Source organism: Gymnoscopelus braueri (assembly GCF_963280865.1).
Source record: "Gymnoscopelus braueri genome assembly, chromosome: 3".
NCBI lineage: Eukaryota > Metazoa > Chordata > Actinopteri > Myctophiformes > Myctophidae > Gymnoscopelus > Gymnoscopelus braueri.
The window spans coordinates 24,845,568-24,866,779 of record NC_137612.1 but is presented as its reverse complement, the minus strand read 5'-3'; the positions used below and the strand labels follow the sequence as shown (position 1 = coordinate 24,866,779).

The window sequence follows — 21,212 nt, the reverse complement described above, 5'->3', positions numbered from 1 at the left end:
TGATCCATCCCTTAACCCAAGTTTTTTTCCATAACAACTTAGCCTCAAATATAACCTCTCTCTGAGGTTACAACCGCACATTAGGCCCGGTATAAGAAGGGGATTTCCACAAAGCCTATCCTTGGCCAGATCCAGGACAGAGAAAACACATAAAAAAGGGAGTCAGTCTGCACAAAAGCAGGCAATGCCACACAAGTAAAACATTGTTGCGTGTCAGAGGTATGCGGAAGCCCGTCTCCATAGCCATTTGAAAGTACTGAGATCCTTAGAAGCCGTTAATGCCTACATACAATTCAGTGTGCTTTCCTTCTGTGTGTGTGCGTGTGTGTGTGTGTGTGTGTGTGTGTGTGTGTGTGTGGGGGTGTGTGTGTGTGTGTGTGTGTGTGTGTGTGCGAGCTTCTGTGGTCCTCGCCTTTTCACTTTGACAACTCTACTTAAGGAGTCTGTCAAAGTGTCCCCCATAGAAAGGCATCAACAGGTGGCAGAGAGACAGACGGGCGAAAAAGAACAACAGACAGGAAACGCTTCCAATGATACAGGAAGTTGAGCCATAAAGACACGAAAAAACTGGACGAAATATGGAAGGCTCACTTGAAAACAGAAACAGAGAGGAGAACAGAGGACCAGCAGGATTAAAAAAAGCAAACAAGAACTGCGGTACAGGGAAATAGACAGCTAGATTGACATAGATAAGAGAGAGGGGGGGGGGTGGTGGGGGAGGGAGAGAGAGAGAGAAAGACAGTTTGACACACAGAGGGACCGATTCACAGGCAGCGCAAGCCTGGGGTAACTGCCTTGGGAACCGGCTCGGGCTAACGTGTCGATTGGCATGCAAATCAGGCCGGTATGTGGATGGATGCGGGGCAGGGGAGAAACAGAGAAAGAGAGAGGGAGACTCAGAGAGAGGAGAAAGAAGGGGGGGAGAGAGAGAGGAGAAAGAAGAGAAAGAGAAGACAGGGTTTCCGAGTGGCCTTCACAGGCAGTCATTTGCCAGTGTTCACGTCCCATCAATATCAGGCCCCCATTAATGAGGGTCTGGAGGGGAGATGGTGGGGGAAGGCTAGGGGGAGAGCGTCCAGGTGTCGGCGGAGCCACAGAATGGGAATAAAGAGGGCACGAGCAGTGATCCGTGAGGAATTCCAGTCCGAGCAGCGGGATGGGCTTGCTTGTGTGTGTGTGTGTGTGTGTGTGTGTGTGTGTGTGTGTGTGTGTGTGTGTGTGTGTGTGTGTGTGTGTGTGTGTGTGTGTGTGTGTGTGTGTGTGTGTGTGTGTGTGTGTGTGTGTGTGTGTAGGGAGGGGGAAGGGGGGTGCTGGTGCTGGTGCGGGGGAGAGGCGGGGCTAAGATTGTGGTGCCAATCAGTGCAAACTGGCACCCTGGGGGGAAAAATGGCATCTTTAGCATCCTGGCTACCGCTGAGAAAGATTGGTTTCAATATAATTTTACTTTATTTACAAGAATGAATTCATAATAAAAAAAAGGAAGGAAAATTCTCAGAGACGGATGATTTGTGTCAGAAACGAGTGGAGTAATCCCACTCCCACTGACTCGTCTCCCGCTGAGTTCGGTTAAGGGAAATTAAATATAAAATTCACAGGCGTATTATGATGCATATCGTCTGTCGGGGAGAAACCTCATATGTCCAAAACTGTCACTTTTTCAGGATTCAAAAGTTGCAGATCTACAAGTTCAAAACGCGTCGCTTCGAGCCACGTTTCGAGCCACGTTTCGAGCTTGTATATCTGCTACCTTTGATACTTTTGTGAGACGCTGTAGCATGATCAAGTAGGTAGGGTGTTAATTTACGGAAAAACACAAACAGTTAGAATATGGAGATAAGAGGTTTCTGCCCCGACAGCAACGATATATTTCACTGTGTGGTGGAGAGAGAGACAGAGTGGATCATTTGAAAAAAAAAATCTTCAATGCGTGAAGGCCTTAACCCATTCCATCCGGGAATACATAACACTAACCCTAACCCATTTTTGATTTTTTTTTAAATCGTGAAAATTTGCGCAAATCTATATATATATATATAAAATATATATATTTTTTAAGCGAACATTTGTAATTCAAATCTGTGATTCTGGTGGTCCCTGGAACAAAGTATTTTGAGATGGGGGTCCGTGGCCAAATACTTATCCTTTTGGGGGTCCTTGACGTGAAAAGGTTTGAGAACCACTGATACAACAAAATATTTTGTTCCAGAGACCCCCACCAGAAGCAAAGATTGCACACATTTTCACAATTAAAAAAATTTGTAGATCTACAAGCTCGTAGCGTGGCACCTAGTACCGCGCTACGAGCTTGTAGATCTGCTATTTTTTAATAGCCAAAGTATAACATAATGGTTATAGCTAAAATCTAAAATGACTCAGTAAGAGTCCCCGGATTGAAAGGGTTAAATGGTTTGGGCTGGAGGCGTAAAGACTCAAATCATGTTCAGAGCGTATACACAGTCCCTCCCCCGGAGGAGAACGATGGCAGCGTGTCATGTTCTTTAAACAGGTCTAGGGGTCTGAGGGCTTTTATAGCATATTGGGCCTGTTGTGCCATGTGGGTGGACATGCACGTGTGTCTTTACTATGAGCTGAGAGTTTTGAGTGTTTGTGCATCTGCATACATTGTGCATGTTTGAACGCATTCAATCCGTGAACGCATTTCTGTCATTTTAAGATTTCTTTGGCTATTCAAAAATGGCAGATAAACAAGCTCATAGCACAGCACAAGTGTCGCGCTATGAGCTTGTAGAAAGCTTTTTAAAGCAAACATTTGTAACTCAAATCTTTGCTTCTGGGGGTCCCTGGAACAAAATATTTTACAAATGTTTGCTTTAAAAATATATATATTCTAAGATTTGCAAACACTTTCACGATTTTTCAAAAATAGCAGATCTACAAGCTCATAGCGCGGGAGTGCCGCACTATGAGCTTGTAGATCTGCTATTTTTGAATAGCCAAAGAAATCTAAAATGACAGAGATGTGTTCCCGGATTAATGAATGGATTAACCTGTGCACATGTCTGTAGTAGAGTGCACATTTCTGTGTGAACATGTGCACACGTTCATTTTCGTAACTACAGTACCTGCCAGTGTGCATGACTGTTGACTGTCACATACTGATGTGCATACGGCGTGCAGGTTTTGTGCACGTGTGTGCATGTTTTTAACCACTTAAAGCCTACTGTATGTAGTATGTACTTCATTGAACAGAGTCCCCTAGAGGGGTCTATACCATGCCCCCTCCTCGTTTCTAGCTCACAAAACATTGTAACGCCTTGTGAGCTTGTAGATCGGCTATTTTCGCCGAATGTTCGCTTCCGAGAATAGGGACAATAGGGCTCATGTGGCTAATCACTCTCATTTGTGCTAAAAGTGCGTGTAAGATCAGAGGGGGCCCCACCAACCAATCAACACACAGTTGACCCGCTCACTCTCATTCAATGAACGGGCCGGGGTCATGTGACCAGTGGTTCTCACAGAGGGCAGTGGGGCTGTCAGAAACAAGAGGGCGGCGTGTTAGGGCCGCATGCCTGTTTCATTGTTTGTGCCGGGTGCCTCACTGCTGAACGCAGGCAAATCAATCCTGAAACATCAGCATCAAGCCCAAAGAGCACAAACTAGGACTGGATGAGACAGGACAGAGGCGGCATTGTGCCACTGTCTGGGAACCGAATCAGGCAAAACGAAGAGACGGGAGCATTTTGTCCATCTGTGGACCTTCTCTGTCTCTTCATTTGTCTGTCTGTGTGTGTATTAATCTGTCTGGCTGTCTCCCTGCCCGCGTTTTTCCGCTCCTTGTTTCTGTCTCTCTCACTCTCTTTCTCTGGCTTTTGTCTTTTCTGTCACTCCCTTTCTCTCTCTCTCTCTCTTTCTGTTTCTCGCATGTTCACTCACTCATCAGATTTCAATTTTGTTGCAGGTTGTAAAAATCCAACAGCGACTAAAGGCGCTGAACATCACAATGTGGAAAGGCAGTGTAGAACTACAAAGCACTAATTTGATATCCTGTTACAAGCATCTCTGGTCTGTCGCCCAGCCCAGATGCATTCCTTCCGTGACAAAGCGCACATGGACTGAACACTGTCTGGCGTCTTATATTGCAAAGCCCAGGGTGAACACGCCATGATGAATGTGAGTAGAATGCGGTACACTGGGCAGAATACAACCCCCATTATAAATCCTTGTGATGCGGTTTAATAAAAGGTAACCCTTTTATTATTTAACTCAACAAAGTTGACAAAGAATGCTTACCCACAGCTGCAGCACGGCAGTGCAGAAGGGTCCATAGAGTGACGAAGCGTGTGCTCCCAAAAGCCAGCATTTTGCACTTCTTCGTTCACTCTCTCGTTTTTTTAATGGGTTTTTAGTTAGATGCCTGAAATAAGGTATGTGGTTAACATGGACATTTTGTTCTGCCATATAAAATACATAAAGTAAATACCCTAACCGTGATTTTTAGTCTTGAGTGGGGAGTCTTAAAAAAGGTGTTTGTTAAAAAGAAGCTACAGACGTTGTCAGGGATATCATATCACATGTCCTCATGCCAAACACACAAGAGTTCAACATATGGAGTAGTTTGTTCATAGCGTAGGGTTAGCTTACTACTGTATCCATTTAAGCTTAAAAAATCACACCCTGTGTGAAGTGGGCGGTGTCTTGCTAGCTAATCACAATACTGAATGGAGTCGATCAATCATGTACAAAGGATAAATACATTTATTGAAACACTCTTTATGATGGACAAAACCATAACTTGAAAAAAACCAATATTTGGTTTTTTTCAAGTTATGGTTGCTTATATAGGGCTATGCACATGTGTCATGTGACACTGGCCAATCACAGTCCTGAATAGGCTGTGATTGGCCAATCACATCGCAGGATAATTCTACTAATTTCCTGGGCCCAGATCACAGCGCAGGAAAATGTACATTTTTCCAAATCTCACTTATAGGGGCGGTTTCACCGCCCAAAAATGATTAACAAAATGTATGAGTATCATCAACTTTTATTTACCACAGAGATTATTTTTGGCATTAATCAAAAATCCAAAGCAAAAAGCCCATAGACTTTTTGGTAGAGAGAACCAGGAAGGTGCCAACTTCCTGCTTCCGACTACAGAAATACGGTCAGTTTCATTTCCTACCCAGGATTCAAACCCGGGTCCTCCACACGAGTGCCAACATTTCTACTGCTGAGCTAATACAAGGGTGAAGGATATAATTGCCTTTTGAGCTTCATGTGATACCTTTTGTGCATCAGTAGTGGTCCTACCCAACGACCACAGGATATGAACCTTTCAATAACAGACCACCACGGTTGTGTTAGTTATTAGTTATCATAATCTACCACACAGATTGGTCAAAATAATGTTTTATTCACACACAAACATGTTATTGCAGCTTTAAACACTGAGGATTGTTCTGTGTATTACCACATCTGTTAAGTCGTTTAGTCACTGAACAATTCCACTACAGAAGAGCTGAGAGTTCATTCATCAGTTCGTGCAAGTGCACAAGGACGTGTGGGCCTAGATGTTAAAACAAAAGCAGAGCATGACTCGCTGCGTTCCCCATCCCAGCTTCTCTCCACTGGTTCTGGGCTCTGAACCAGAAACCTTTTGCTCACAAGCCCATGTCCCTGTCCTTTCGGCTTGAGGAATGAGTGCTTTAGACCACCGTTTCTCAACGAGGGGGCTCCAGGGGGTCCCCAACTAAATGATTGATAGTAAGGAACCACACATGTCCCCTTAAAGTCCAGCTGCAATGGCTTTTCTGCAACTTTTATTGTGACATTTCCACGTAAAACTGTCTGGTTGTGTCTAAGCCAATCACAGTCTCAGCCGACCTGGGGGTCGTTGAAATTAAAAAGGTTGAGAATTGCTGATATACACCAATGCCTTTATACAGTTGTAAAGCAAACAAATCATTGGAAATGTTCAATGTGTATGTTTTGTTAGGTTTCTGAGGTGTCACAAGCAGAGCAGAGCACCCCCCTCCCCTCCCACTATGTGTACACCTTTCCTGAAAGTTCCCTGGTTGGTTAGTTATCAGGCAGGAGTTTCAGCTATTCAGCGTCAACCTTAACTAAATTAACCTAAATAAATAGAGGCTGATTCTAGTGCAACTCCTTTGGAAGGAGGGGAAAAAAAGAAAGAAAAAACACCACCACAGCTGTGAGAAAAACACACGACACAAAGGTTGCCTTGATTTCCAGACAGCTCAATCATTCCTGAGGGTCAGACTGGGCCCTGGTGAGGAAAGTGACGGGAGCAGTGTGTGTGTGTGTGTGTGTGTGTGTGTGTGTGTGTGTGTGTGTGTGTGTGTGTGTGTGTGTGTGTGTGTGTGTGTGTGTGTGTGTGTGTGTGTGTGTGTGTGTGTGCGTGTAAAGGGGACCATAGTCTCTACACGGCTGCAATGGCCCTCACCGGGTGCCTCTCTCTCTCCCTCTCTCTCCCCCCCCCCCCCTCTCCAGTGACCTGTCTGGGTGTTGGGGCCTTCGCTGAATAACCAGGCTTCGTCCGGCACATCGAGACGGAGGGTAAAAGGTTAATTGAACCTCCGCGCTGTGCCTTCCTCTGTGTAATTTACTGTGATTAATGCATGGAGGTTACTGTCAGACTCATTTACTAATTGTCCACAGCGCCACGTAATTAACCACATCTGTAAAAGAAAGGGAAAAAAGAGCGAACTGTACGGGTTCAGTAAGAGCACAAGAGGCTTTGTCCGGACAAGTCTGACCCAGTTTGTCAGAAGACATCATCAACACCCTGGACTGCCTCGTTACACAGGCAGCCTAAAGCAGACAGGATGAGTCATGAGTCTTAATTAATTCTATTGGAAAAGCAGTTTTAGAATCAATCTTTCTCTGTGTTTATTTATATTTACTACAAGTGTTTGTTTTTATTTTATTTTAGCTAAACTGAGTACAGCAGGTGACGATGGCTCAAAACAGGTTTGGCTGAGTTGGCACAGTCCCCAGTTAATAAAGGTCTCCTTCTCAATCGACATTGCAGAGAAACAATCACTTGAACACGGCAAGTTTCCACCTGAAAACGCCTGACATTGAAATAAATCAAATATCAAGAAAGAGACTGAAAGCGCAGAGATCACAGTGTGCATCGATCAAGATGAGTTCCCAACAGCGTGACACCCAAAGAAAACTTTTCCTGTCAGCCTATCCCTACTACCTGGCTCTGAGCCATACGTCAATTATTTTCTGGAAATGCAAGAGGTCAGATGCCTCTTGTGTGTGATGAGGCATTCAGCTCTGAAGTCAAACCAAAGGGAAAATGCCAGCTAAAATCACATACTTGTTATGTTTAGCCTAGTTTTGCCGAGGCTTGAGCTCTTCAATCACACAAAGAAGTTGTGAATATTCAATTGAAGAAGCCACAAACTATACCAGAAAAGACAAATATGAAAGCACAGTCTACAGTCCTCAGCCCAGAGGATTTCATGGGGCCTTCTTTTCTGATTATATGGATGGCCAAATTCCCCAGACAACATGCTTCTACAGCTTATCTCTGCCAGAGTGTGTGTGCGCATTAATTTTCCCTGTGTGTTCTCCCTGCTGGGCCGTGTGCCTGCATACTTTGAACACATTCGGCCAGCCCAGTGATGTGACCTTGTGTCCCTGCATGTGTGTGTGTGTGTGTGTGTGTGTGTGTGTGTGTGTGTGTGTGTGTGTGTGTGTGTGTGTGTGTGTGTGTGTGTGTGTGTGTGTGTGTGTGTGTGTGTGTGTGTGTGTGTGTGTGTGTGTGTGTGTGTGTGTGTGTGTGTGTGTGTTCAGTGCTGAAGGGTGCCAGGTCTATTCTCTAGCCGTCCTCTCTTGATAATAGGTGTATATACATTTTAATCTTGGATTACAGGGCTGACTCATGGGAGGGCTCTCTTGTGCATGCAGCAGGTAGCCAATGCCACTGAACAGGACTAAAGCTGGTTAAGAAAATGACTGTACAGTTTCTCCCCTCTTCTGTTCCCGTAAGCATGCTAAGGAGTAGGACGCCACTGAGAAGTTGTCATGGGAAGGAAATAATAGATGTCACAATGACATGACACAGCTGAGGTCTATTTCTATTAAGGACAATTCAAGAATGACACGTTTTATGCTGCAATGCCAAATGAACTGAAAAGACAGAAATTAAAAAGAGAGATAAATGCCCAGGATGAAATGCGATAGAATCACAAAAACAAGAAAAAAACTAGATAGATATGAAGTAAAATCCCCTGTGTTCATTTAACACCCAAATGGACCCATAAGGGTAAGTAGATGAATGAAAGAGCGATGGCAAGCCTTCCCTTCCTTTCTGTAGTAATGAGAAGCTTCTATAAAGAGTGCTATAGTTTAAAATCTGGATGTGAGTTTGCAATGGGTTTCCTCACTAGAGGGTTCACGATTCATGCATAAAATAAGGTCTGTGGTTAACATAAGCCTAAGAGAGTTTAATATTTTGTTCTATGACATAAATTAGACCAGTTAAATTCTCAACCATGAATTTTGGAGCCGTTATATACTTCTTAAAAGTTATATTAAGTGTGGTTCACAAATCATAATCAGTGTGTTGTGAAATTATCTTGTTGAACAAAATGTGGTAATAGCATAAACCTTTGTTTGCTAAAGAGCTTATTTTCTTAATTCTTCCATAACCCAACGTAAAAATGTAATGTCATCGCAAAACTGCCATGGCGATAGTCAATTCCAGGTTCCAAAAAGACGTCCTCTCTGTATCCTGTATCCCGGCACCCCACTCTATTCAGATTAATTCAAGGTTGTTCCAACCGAAGGGCGATGTTCAGTCTCATTCCCTCCCTCCCACGTCCTCAGCAACAAGGATGAATAAACAAACTAATGATGACATTTATGCCAATTACATCCTCACATCACCCCTAAAGCTTTAATAAGTATCCCAATGTCATGTTTAAACAACAGTCACTACATTTTCTAAGGGCATAATCTAGGGATAATTAAAGCCAAAGTCGAACTTGCCTGTCATTAATAGTTATTTATGGGCGAATACATTTTCTGAAAGTTCAACTTTCAAGCAGTCGCATGCGCTGACCTTGCCAGCAGGACCCAATACACTATGACACACAGTAATGCACTCTTTTATTCAGATTCTATTCATATTTTATGCTAACAGTAGGCAATGTGAATGGAATACTTGATCAGGTTTTTTTCCACTGTCAATGTGAGGTGGTGGGGAGAATGTTTCCTGGAACCTGGAAGCAGACTATCACAGGGCCTGTGCTGTACACAGTAAATCTATTGTCTGAAAGTTAGAGTTTAGAAAGAAAGATCAATAGGATCAAAGGCACAATGAACAGTGCTACAGTACATGAAAGTGACACAAGCATGTCAAGTCAAGTTTATTTTGATTTGCGCAGCACATTTCATACTAGGGGGAAACTCAATGTACCTCATTGAAGATACAATCTTCAGTAAATACAATGTGGCAAAATCATTCTTGAAAGCATCTTGGGTCATTCAGTATGACAGGGTCAAGGATGGCTGTCTATGAGCCAATCAACACCATGAGGGTATGGTGGAACTATTGCAGTGGCAGACATTTTGGGCCATTGCGGGCTGGTGCTGAGACCGTTATAAATAGGCAACAGTACCAACGCATACAAATAATGCATACTTTTTTTTACACAAATTGCTACTTTTCCGTAAAAAACAAAACAAATCTGCCTCAATTTGACTAGTTTCATGTGTTAAAGCACAGGGAATCAATCAATCACTGTCTGCTAGTTCGGTTTCATGAAGAAGGGAGGTAGATATTATCAGCTTGCCTTGGAGCATTTCCTACACACGTCATCTTCTCCTGTCAAGTCAAGACTGGGATCCAAATGTTCCTCCTTTCCACTTTTTGTTTATTATCATTCGAGGTAATAACATTGCCCTGGCACACTTGGAAGGTGTCCAAGTGTCGCTCAGAGTGACAGGTAGGCTCAATTCAACTCATTCTGAAATGGTGGATAATTACGCATTTACCATTTTCACATCACACAGTGGCCAAAATCGTGCAGTACGCAGCACCTTAAGAGGCAAAGGGTTGGATACAGACCCAGAGTTCCAATTAGTTTCTGAATGGAGGACTGACACAGTATAAGTATACTAACAACAGTTAGTATTAGCCTTGAGCTGTGAAATCCAAACATGCAGACTATTTCCCTCTCTTCTGGTTGTCACGGACAGACAGTCCGGCGATTGAAACAGTGCACCCGTGGTCGTCTCCGGCGGGACTGCACAAGGGGAATGGGGGATTTGTGGGTTGTAATTAATTTACTGCTAGATTACACTGGATAATGCCCATATCATTACAAAATTAGGTTGACAGTGGTCTCCGTGTAGTAGATGCCGCGCGTTAGCATGTGTGGGTGGGTGTGCACTGGCATGTTTGTGTGTATATTTGTGGCGGGGGTGGTGGTGATGGGGATGTTTGCGCACACGCAGACACACACACACACACACAATGAGAAGTGTTAGAGCCCTTGGGACATGCCTAAGTGGGAAATGATGTTTAATTACACACTGACAGATGTACACACGGGCAAGTAGCCTATTGCATAGTCTATTGCATAAATCATTGGAACAGAATAGCAGTGGCACAGCATAGAGGATCTGCGTGCCTGCTACAGTATATGTCAAGGAGAATGAATGAAGACTTGTCAACAGGCTATGCCTGCACAAAAGAATTTGAGTATCATTCCAAAATGAAATCTTAAAACGTGACTTTTGGTATGGAAAAACAAGTTAACAACCCACTATGTTGGGGGGGAAAAGTGTTCTTCAACCTTAGGCTATTGTGTACTAAAAGAAATAAATACATTCCCAGACTTTCTGAGCATGCAAGGATTAACCAAACACATATCCAGTTACCAGAGGTTGAACGTTTTTTTAATGCTCAACGAGACATAAATATGCTCAGAGGGATTCACCCTTGATGTAAATGTGTGCAGTGACCCTATCAGAGCAGCCATTTGGCTATGTCATAATAGGGGGATTGGAAACCCCATGTTGGGGTAGGGTGCATGTAAGAGCACACAGTACCAAAGCAACTGTCCCAATAATTCCAAATAGCATACTTTGAAGAAGCCACCACAAACAAACAAAAAAATTTTTTATATCTATATTCCCCCTCTATTTTGAATCACTGCCTCACAAGAGTAGTCGAAATGGTGGGGGGGAGGGGGGGGGTGCTTGACCATTCCACAGGCGTTCACCCTCTGCTCAGACACTTTGGTTGCTCCCCTATTGTCTGATTAGTACCTTCATGTCTTTCAGAGAAACACACTGCAGTGCCTCCTTTCCCCCACACCCCAGCACTGCCACCACTAGCCCCCCACCTCGCATCCAGACAAGGCTTGGTACTCATTATACACCCAGCTTCCACTCTAGTTCACAGGATTAGGCAAATGAGCTCCTAAGCGCAGTCTATAGAAAGCAAAACAGGCCCAGCTCCCCTTTTTAAACGCACGCCTAACATTCTCCATTAAAAAAACAACAACAACTAAGCAGCACTGAATCATAATTTATTGCTCACATGATCTAAAATGCTTTTGTTCAAGTTAATGTAAGCCACAAATATTACAGGTGTCTATTAACAGTCTCCCCCCTCTTTCAAAAACAGCACTAAACAAATTCTGAATGATTATTCCAGTGAATAAGAATAGGACATTCTTGAGCCGTGGGACAAATCCCCTCATCGAGTAGAGAATGAAGTCTCTTGAACAAAGCAATTCGCACAAAAAACAAACATAATATAGCATCAATTGAGTTACTTCCTGTCAATTCAAAGGTTGTAGGTCATGTCCTCTCCAACATGGCGCTTGAGGTGCTTAAACCATTGAGACCTGAGGCCGATTCTACAAATGCCTTCTAAATCAGTAGTTCTCACACTTTCAAGATAAAAAAAAACGTTCAAAAATAGCAGATGTACTAGCTGGCAGCGCGGCACGAAGTGTCGCTTGTATATCTGCTATTTTTGAACAGCCAATGCAAAACTCTAAAATGACACAGATGCTTTCCTGGTTTTAATAAAGCAGCTTGCATATTTTTCCATCAATGTCAGTACATAAAGTTGCTCAATGATTGAGCCATAGTCATGATTTATTAGCATTGAGAGTAGACCAATACCCTGAAGAGGGCAATAAAAACAATGCAATTAATGATTTATACAATACTATTGCCAGTAACATTTCGTTGTTTTCTTCAAAAATATTTGATTTTTACCAGACAGAGTAGTACGCTGCAACAGTGAGGATTTTAATGCTTTTTCTGAGAGAAATTGGATGAGAAAGGACCGCTTTGGATGACAACAGGTCAAAACAGGTCATGTTGTACATCATGTGACAATTTGGCTATGCTGCCCAGTGCTGAGTTCAGCGTGTTTTGTGTTTAGGTTGTAAGTATTCCCATCCATTTAGTCTTTTTCTGAGAGACACAGAGCACAGCAAATAGCTGGAAATGTCCAATTGGTTCTAATCAGATAAGTTTCCCATCCTATACAATTGTGTACTGGGCCAGAAGTACCTTGTTTCTGAATTACTGTGTAATGTTGCACAATGCAGTACAGTGCACACACAGTACACTGGGAGACAATGTACATTTTCCCTTACATGCATCACGCATTATTCCTGCATTGGTAAAAAGCAGGACATTCTTTCTTAAATGCTGACTCATACTGTAAGCACAGACACAATTATCATTCTCTAATACAAAGCAAAAGGGCTCTTGTTTTCTAGGTTATTTTTCCACAGTATTTCTTAAGACAGGATTGTGTAGAAAGGAGCGACATGTGAGACAAGACCGGAAATCGGATTTGAACTCGGGTCCTCGCGGCTCACAATGATCACCTTCCGTGTGCACTCATTGTTTCCCAAACACTGGGTCGGGACCCATTCTTGGGTCGCGGATCAATTTTGATGGGTCGCGAGTAAATATCCCTTTATGTTTTGTTTCCTACATTTTGTTTTTGATTATTAAAATCATTGCGATGCCTTGTGACCTTGTAGATGCTATTTTCACTAGTGTGGGCCCCAGGGAGACATCACATTTCTGCTAAAAAGAAAGTTTGGGAAAACCTGCACTACCTGGCTGAGTCAATCCCCGGCACCCCTGGCAAAAAAACATTCTTTCAACCATAGATTCCAGTCAGGGGTATTCAATTCAAATTAAAAGAGGCCTAGTCACTCAAATTCCCTCCCCAACAAGGTCTGAATGATCATAATGTCTAACTTGCTCTTTGAATCATGGGTTGACGTATGTCTATCAAATGAGAAAAAACAAACGTACATTTCAATGTTATTGTCAATTAAAGTATTTTCTTCAAGCAATGAAGCAAACACAGTGGACACAAAATGAAGAAGTAGCCATAAATGAAAGTAGCACAATGAACTAAAGGAAAACAAGACTGATGTAACTTTCCTCTTCTACCCCAGATGTTTTTACCATTTAGCTATTGAGGCTGCCTGCTTGCTCAGGGGATAAATCTAATCTTGACCATCAGGTCAAAGTTTGTGTCAGATCCTGTGTCTAGGTGAGACATGACCTTTGACACGATCTAAATGTCTCAATAGAAGAGCAGGGAGACAAAATACAACCACCCCAATTGTATAAGTTATATTGTATTAACATACTCTACCATGCAGATTGGACAAATTTACATTTTATTAATTTAAAAAAAAGTTACATTGTGCCGCTTTAATGCCCCCTTTTCTCTTTTGGATTGTCCTACCAGTAGTTTGAATCTCGATCAAAATGAAGTCAGTGCATTCTCATACACGACGTGTTGGTGCTCTTTGGTTAGTCTGGAACAACATTTCATTTTAATGGTGTTCATGGTGGAGAAAACTCACTCACGGCTGTTTGTGAAGCCAAACATGGTCTAGGTGTGTAGTGCTACCTTGGCCGGACCAGTCTCAAACACAAACCAGACTGTCTGAGACTGACTGATCTCAGTTGCTTCAGAATACTCTCTTAGTGCAACATTTGCCTGGAGATCAATCAGTTCCATCTAGGGATGTCCCGATCACGTTTTTTTGCTCCCGATCCGATCCCGATCTTTTGATTTTGAGTATTTGCCGATCCCGATCTTTCCCGATCCGATCTTTTCATTTAAAAAAATATTTTTAAAATATTATTTATGCATGTAGAATTTATTTGTATCATTTATTTTGTAGCAATAAAAGACAATATGTCTCAAAACACTGGCTGACAGTTTAATTATTGCCAACAAAATAAATGTTAATTAAAGAAATGAAGACAAATACTGAATCTCTGAACATTGGCTTGCAGTTATCGCACATAGCCAAAATACAATAATAATATTAGACTTGTCATTCAGGATGGAAAATAAAGTTGTCCTTTTGGGGAGAAGTGGAACTTAGAAGTCATTTAAGTTTAGCGTGAGGGAGAGGGTCTACTCTGATTACTAAAGGTTTTTTAGGTCAAGGACCCCTTAGCTAAGGGAGAGATGAAGCAGGGACCCCCACTACATATTGTATAAAATTTGTGTTGCAGATTAAACCTTTTCATAGATTTCATAGATAGCTTCATAGACTTGTTTAACAGCACTGTCATCAGTGTATTTATCAGACATGTCAAACTCTCAGTACTTAGTAAAGTTGAGCCTAGGCTCTGTACTTGGTCTGCTCTTTTCCCCTCTACCTCTTCTAAAGTTCCCCTCAGAATATAGGGATATTAGGGTTCATGTGGTTAATGTAAATAAAAGAAAAAGGTCCTATCACGCAAAGATTTGGAGACCCCCCTGTAGTAACTCTGAGAACCCCCTAGGGGTCCCCGACCCCCTGTTGAAGACCCCTGCTCTACTTAATATCTACACTACAGAAAACATTCAGTTGGACATTAAACACACACACACACACACACAGCTGACATTAATTAGTGATGTTGATTGCTATGTGGTCAAATGCGCATACAGGCTCAACGAGCCATCGTTAACCAGCTAGTGTTACACAGCTGACTGGCAATAATATGCGCATTTGTGTTGAAAACGCATCGCATCTGATCTAATCCAAGGAAGTTGGAGCAACTCTCTAAAATGGTGGATTTTAGTTTGGCTGGTCAATTTGAGATGACAGCAGCAACAAAGGTTAGTAGTAGACTTATATTTGAGATGTAAGATGATCAGTTATTATACCAGTCCTTTTTGACAACATTGACGACCAGCGCTACTCCTCCTGCGTGCGTCTCCCTCTATGAACGCCACGGGGCCACCGTGTGTGTGTGTGTGTGTGTGTGCGCGCGTGCGTGTGTGTGTCCGTGCGTGTGTGTGTGTGGAGAGGGGGAGGGCTGGAGAGCTCAGCCTGCAGATACAGCACGTTACAGACAGACTTCTCATTACGAGGCGTTTTACCGAGGGAGAACACTTCTCCATATGACGCTGTTAATGATGACTTTAAGAACGTTAAATACAATAATACAAATATTTTATTAATAAAATATTAAAAAATATATTTATATTTTTTATTATTTTTTTATTCCCGATCTTTTTTTGCCGATTCCGATCTTTTGAAAATGACGTGATCGGCCCCGATCCCCGATCACGTGATCGGATCGGGACATCCCTAGTTCCATCTGGAGAGGTCCAGCATGTGCCAACTTGAAGGTCTGTGTATCTCCTTTAAAAATCCTCTGACATCTGTGACGAGGAATGGATTCTCAAGTCAGGAGACGCTGTTGGCCAAGGGAGAGGCTGTCAAAGCGTTTTCTGAAGTTTCCAATCAGCTTGTCTATGAAGTCAACAGGAGGAGAAACATCTCTCTCACCCTGAATCTGTTCCTGCACTTTTGGAAAATGTAATAACTCTCCTTGAAGGTCTTCCTTGAACACTCCCAGTTTCTTGCCCTGTAGCTTTATTTTTATTTTTTTCCTCAACAATTCGTCAGAAATTGGTTGCAGTCTGCTAATTAATACATTTTGCTAGACCATTCCATATAATTTGCAACACCAAAAATCATTCTAAAGTGTTTCTCTTGAGGGTGGAACAGTGGTTCAGCAGGCAAGCAGTAGAAAGTGAGAATGCCTTCTACAATTTTTTTTAACGATTAATCGTTAGTCGTTAGTATTAATCGGTGGCCGCTTAACGGTCGGTTAACGGTGAACGGTTACCGGTTGGCCATCCCTAATGGATACTGACTCTGTATTCTGTATTGTGCCGTTATTACTGTACTCTATTCCTCACAGACACTGTATGGTGCGGTTACTGCACTGATATATTGTTGACACTGTATTGATAGTGTATTCTTGTTGATACGATAATGACACTGTGACTGATTGTACTTGTTTCTGCATAGTGCAGGATACTGTATTGGGTGTACTGCAGTACACTACTTATATACTGACGTATACTAAGTAAGGATGTAACGATACCAAAAGTCCACGATAACAATATTTGATATAAAAAAGACAAAAAGAAAAAAGAAGGTTTGTTTGGGCGTCCCAGTCTGTGATTTGTGGAAGGAGACTAGTGATGTTTCCTAAACCATTAGCAGCACAATATGTAAAATTATGCTTAGGTATTATAATTCATAAAACTATTGACATACAGCCAACCAGTTTAAGAAATGACAGATTGAAAACCTTTGTTTTTATGAAATATCAGAGGATGTTATGGAAGATGCTTCTGAACATCCTTTTACAGTACAAATCAGGCTTATAGCAGGTATAGTACAGTATGGCCATGATGGATTGCATATCTACAAAGCCGGAAGAGAGGGCAGTTAAGGACTGGAAACAACATTATATCTCTGGGGGAGTAAATCCCCCATTAGCAGACAAGCTAAGGGGGGGTAAAGAATACAGTAATAAGGCAGCGTTGTGCATAGTCACAACAATATAATACAGTCAGCGGGATAGCAACTGGTGCTGTCCACAGAGGAGAGCCCACAGCACTAACTGAAGGCTCAGGCTACGGTGCTGGGCTACAGGAAGTAAACAAAGGAACGTCAACATCAGCACGTCCACGTGTTCATAGGGATCATTGCAGATATTTTGCCATGCGCTCCCCACATGCGCAAGCAGCGCAAACACAACGCAGTGCACACATGATCCGTACGAAGACGGGATCATAGCTCCCTTTACAGCTTTAAAATAATAATACAATACGGACGAGCGCCCACAATAATATCGTGACATTGTTATTATTGCGATATCGAAAATATCGTTACATGCCTAATGTATACTGTTGATACTGTATTGATAACAGTGCATTCTTGTTGAAACAGTAATGACACTGTGATTGATGCATCAAGTTAACTATTTGACTGGATAGTTTTTGTGTCTCTACTCTTACCTGTATCTTACAGTACTGTGCTGAATCTGGAATTTCCCCCAAATGTTCAATAAAGGTCTATCTATATAGATGCTCAAATCACCATCCCCACCCCCACTCCCACCGCAATCCCACCGGCCCAGTCAGGAGCCCAGTCAGCTGAGGTCAGAGGTCAGGATGCAATCCTGTGTGCATCACATACAAAAGCCTCCGGCTGGATTCAGCATTTCTAAAAAAAAGAAAAGGGGGTGGAGGCCTGCAACTGTGATGAGCTTCGTCAACATAAGCCACAAAGCGTACCATTGAGTCTACTGTGGTAAAGACAGCAGTCAGTGGAATATGGTAGCAACTAGCATCCCAGAGCTGCTTTGGGCTGTGCTCTCTACTGAGGAGTTCACTGAACTTCACGCTCTGCCCTGCACTCAGGTCGCATCCCGAAGGCAACATCTCAACAACAGGCCGTATTGTTATTGACCGTTTCTTTACTCCAGTGGCTCGTGAGTCGTAAAGACACAAAAGAAAACAGACCACATACATTTCCTCCTTCAGATGAGAAACTAGGAATGTCAAAGCATGGATGATGCAGATCTTTCTCTCCCTTTGTTTGTTTGCCTACTACCCCCCGGGATCAATCTTGGCTTTTCATGACTGCTGGCGTTAGCATGTGTTGTTTTTTATTTCTTCCCCACACAATGTGAAAGGAGGGTTGAGCACCAGCGACATCTCACTGGCTAGAACTCACTCCTTGATATGCTCATTATTTCATAAACTAGGGCCAAAACAGTGCAGGGACAAAACACCTAATTTGGTGTAATAGCAGGATTGGGAGCATCGCCACGTTGCTCGCACACACATGAAAGTGCAGAATATAAAGGAGAACAGGTAGAGGGGAGAGAGACGGATGGACAGACGTATGCAAGCTGTTAAATAAATCCCGAGCTCTGCTTCAGTTTACGTTTGACAGGTTTTCATCTTTGCAGAGTAAGTGCATGACATCTGGCTTGGCAGGTAAGACTTCACTTAAAATCCACTCTGAGGCTGTTTAATGCAGGAGGATGTTGCCGCCCATCAAACCACACAGAGACGGGAAGTGTGAATGCCAAGCGAGGCAAGCCGAGGTAATAACTATTCACCACGCGTAGTTATTGGTCAAATCCGAGCTGGAAGCCAGCCAAGACTGCACTTTCAGGAGAGAAAAAGACACCTTTGCCTTTTAAAGGAGGCATAAATTCCATTGATTGGTGTTAAACGCTTTCATTCTGTGGATACAGGCTATTATGCCATGCCGTGTGTAAGAAGGGGGGAGAGATCATTCTGAAACACTGTAGCACTCAACTAATGTCCATATAGGATGAAGTCAATATTAGACTATATTTGAAAAGAACAATATTACAGGTCAGAGGCTTAAGAAACCTCCGGATAGCCAGTCGCTCATACATTTTCAATTAAGCCACATACTGTATCTATTGTGGGCAGAAACTGATAAGAATATACCTAAGCCAACGGTATATCATCAATGCATTTCAAAGGCTGTGATTTCCCCTGCCATGCAAGCAGAAATGAAATCAAATAAAATATACCCACTTCCATTTTTCCCAAGGAGGTTATCTCATTCCACTAACCGCACACCTTGCATATTGGACTTTATACCGTCTTTACAGTGAGAGAACACACAACATTTTATAGATGTTGTTGTACTGTTGCTGGAGATGACAAGCATCAGCATTCTTCAAATGACCCTGTGTCAAGAAAGAAAAGGGGGGTGGAGAGAGAGAGAGAGAGAGAGAGAGAGAGAGAGAGAGAGAAAAAAAAGACACAGCCTAGGGAGGAGAGCGTTATTTCTTGGCTTGGACCACAGGGGCTATTTTTAGCAGCTGGTTCTTGTAACAGCACTCCTGCCACAGCTTTGACGGCGTGAAAGATGTCTTTTTTAGGAGCCGCGACACCGATGGCTCTCACGCACGCGTCACTGATGCCCCTGATGGTGGCTGCATTACCAACCACAAAGAGATGACAGTGGCCCTCCAGGTCTGGAGTGTAATGATATAGCGTCATTTCTACCACTGTGCTGCTACCTGAATCCCTTTGATTACTAGGTTTGATAAATGTACAGGAATTTGCCTTGGAGGGCATTATTGCAGAATGCAGAGAGATATTTACGACATACAGATATGCACAGTTCTTACTGAAAGACGTGGTGCAGGGTACACAAGACCTCACATACAGTGCAAAGGGACAGTGCTACATATTCTATGAACAGCAGACTACTTGTAACACATGATAGATATTACAAATTCAACATTGAATAAACCATGGCTACTGTACCTGCGTTTTACCAGGTTTTATTACATAATAAAATCATCCGAGTTCATTTTGAACAGCCACACAAGCTTTTCATTCATACTTACTTATGTAATGTGAGAAAGGTATATGTGTATGTGTTTTGTGAAAGAGAGATTGAGTCCGCATCACTAGCTGGAAAATACAACTAATCCAAAGGTGAGATTCATCATAAACGTTCATCACCAGAGATCAGACGGACTGCAGTTTACCCGTCAACATGCCAGGTGTGACTCATCAGTCGATGCAACGCCATTACTTTGCCACCTAAAACCATTTACCCACCTGTAAAACATTTGGCTGCCCAAACGTGACCAGATTTGGCAAATTCCATGTTTACTATCTGTTGTGGACCTACTGTATGACAGTGTTGAGATTTTGATGTCACATGATTAGCGAACATAAGACAGATAATATCTTTATTCTATTGAATTCTAATAAGGATCATATTGGCATATTTTCTACAGTCATAGTTCCATACATGGCTCTGTGGATCACAGCTTGTTTCTTAAAAAAAACATCTGTTAAATGTTTTTGAACATTTCCCGGTCTGTCCTAAAAAATATGACTTCTCACCTCCTAAAAAATAAAGTACATCCTCAAGTCTAATCATCCGTGTGAGGATAGTGGTACCCGTTTATTTATTGGGTTTGCCTGAGTGAAAGCCTGCGTCTAAACACCAGAACACTCAAAACAATCGACTCTAAAGTGAGGTCAAGGGCTCAGGGCACCACAATGTCTTTCTTACAATATACTGAAGGAGTCGGACTGAAGATGAGAGTATCAAGAGCAAGCGAGGAGGAGGAAGAGATATCTGAAACCGGGGCGGTTGAGTCACTATTAACCCATTAAAACCGGGACCGCATCTGTGCAATCACTTAAACCATTATTTTATACTTTAGCTGTACAAAAATAGCAGATATACAAGTGCCGCGCTATCAGCTTGTATATCTACTATTTTTGGAATAGCCAAAGAAATCTTAAAATGACACAGATGCGTTCCCGGTCTTAATGGGTTAAATAAGATTATTTTGCTATATCTATTAAATGTATCCCAGAGATTCAAATGAATCAGTCATTTTGAAGTTAAAGCGTTAACAGAAACTGCAGAGTTCGCTGTGATGGGAGGAGGGCTATAATCACCCGTGCTAAAATGATGGCGGTTATCTCAATAGGACAATCCATGTAATTACAGCTATTCACTTTCACAGAGGGGGATGGCATGTTATCAAAGGAAATAGTTAAACTTTTTTTCCCCTCCACAGAGTGCGGTGGACATCCTGCAAACAAAGTGATTAGACACGGTGGGTTGTGACTATTATTATACCTGTAATACCAATGTATTTCAATGTTCTTATTTTATATATTCTTCTGACCAATACCTTGCTATTATGTTGCTGGGCAGGCTCTAAAAGGCAGCCCTCAACTTACTTGAGGTCTCATGTTTTTGAACTGGTGGTTGGTTTATTTACTCAGGACCAACTTCAAACTCCTAAAAAGAGATGAATATACACTACTAAGATGATTGAGCTATTCCACATTTTGGATGATTATAGTTACGGACATGTTTCATGTT

The 21,212-nt window shown here is 42.4% G+C and overlaps 2 protein-coding genes across 3 annotated transcripts in view; one reads left to right on the top strand and one right to left on the bottom strand.

Moving 5' to 3' along the window:
* The window catches only part of dhrs3b (dehydrogenase/reductase (SDR family) member 3b), a 280,407-nt gene extending 279,175 nt beyond the window's left edge, over positions 1-1,232 (top strand). Inside the window, exon 6 of the mRNA XM_080423487.1 lies at positions 1,153-1,232. The gene's annotated coding sequence lies outside the window, so the exon portion shown is untranslated. The remainder of the gene's footprint in view (positions 1-1,152) is intronic.
* The window catches only part of ephb2b (eph receptor B2b), a 171,046-nt gene that overhangs the window by 124,364 nt on the left and 25,470 nt on the right, over positions 1-21,212 (bottom strand). The gene's annotated exons all lie outside the window — the stretch shown is intronic.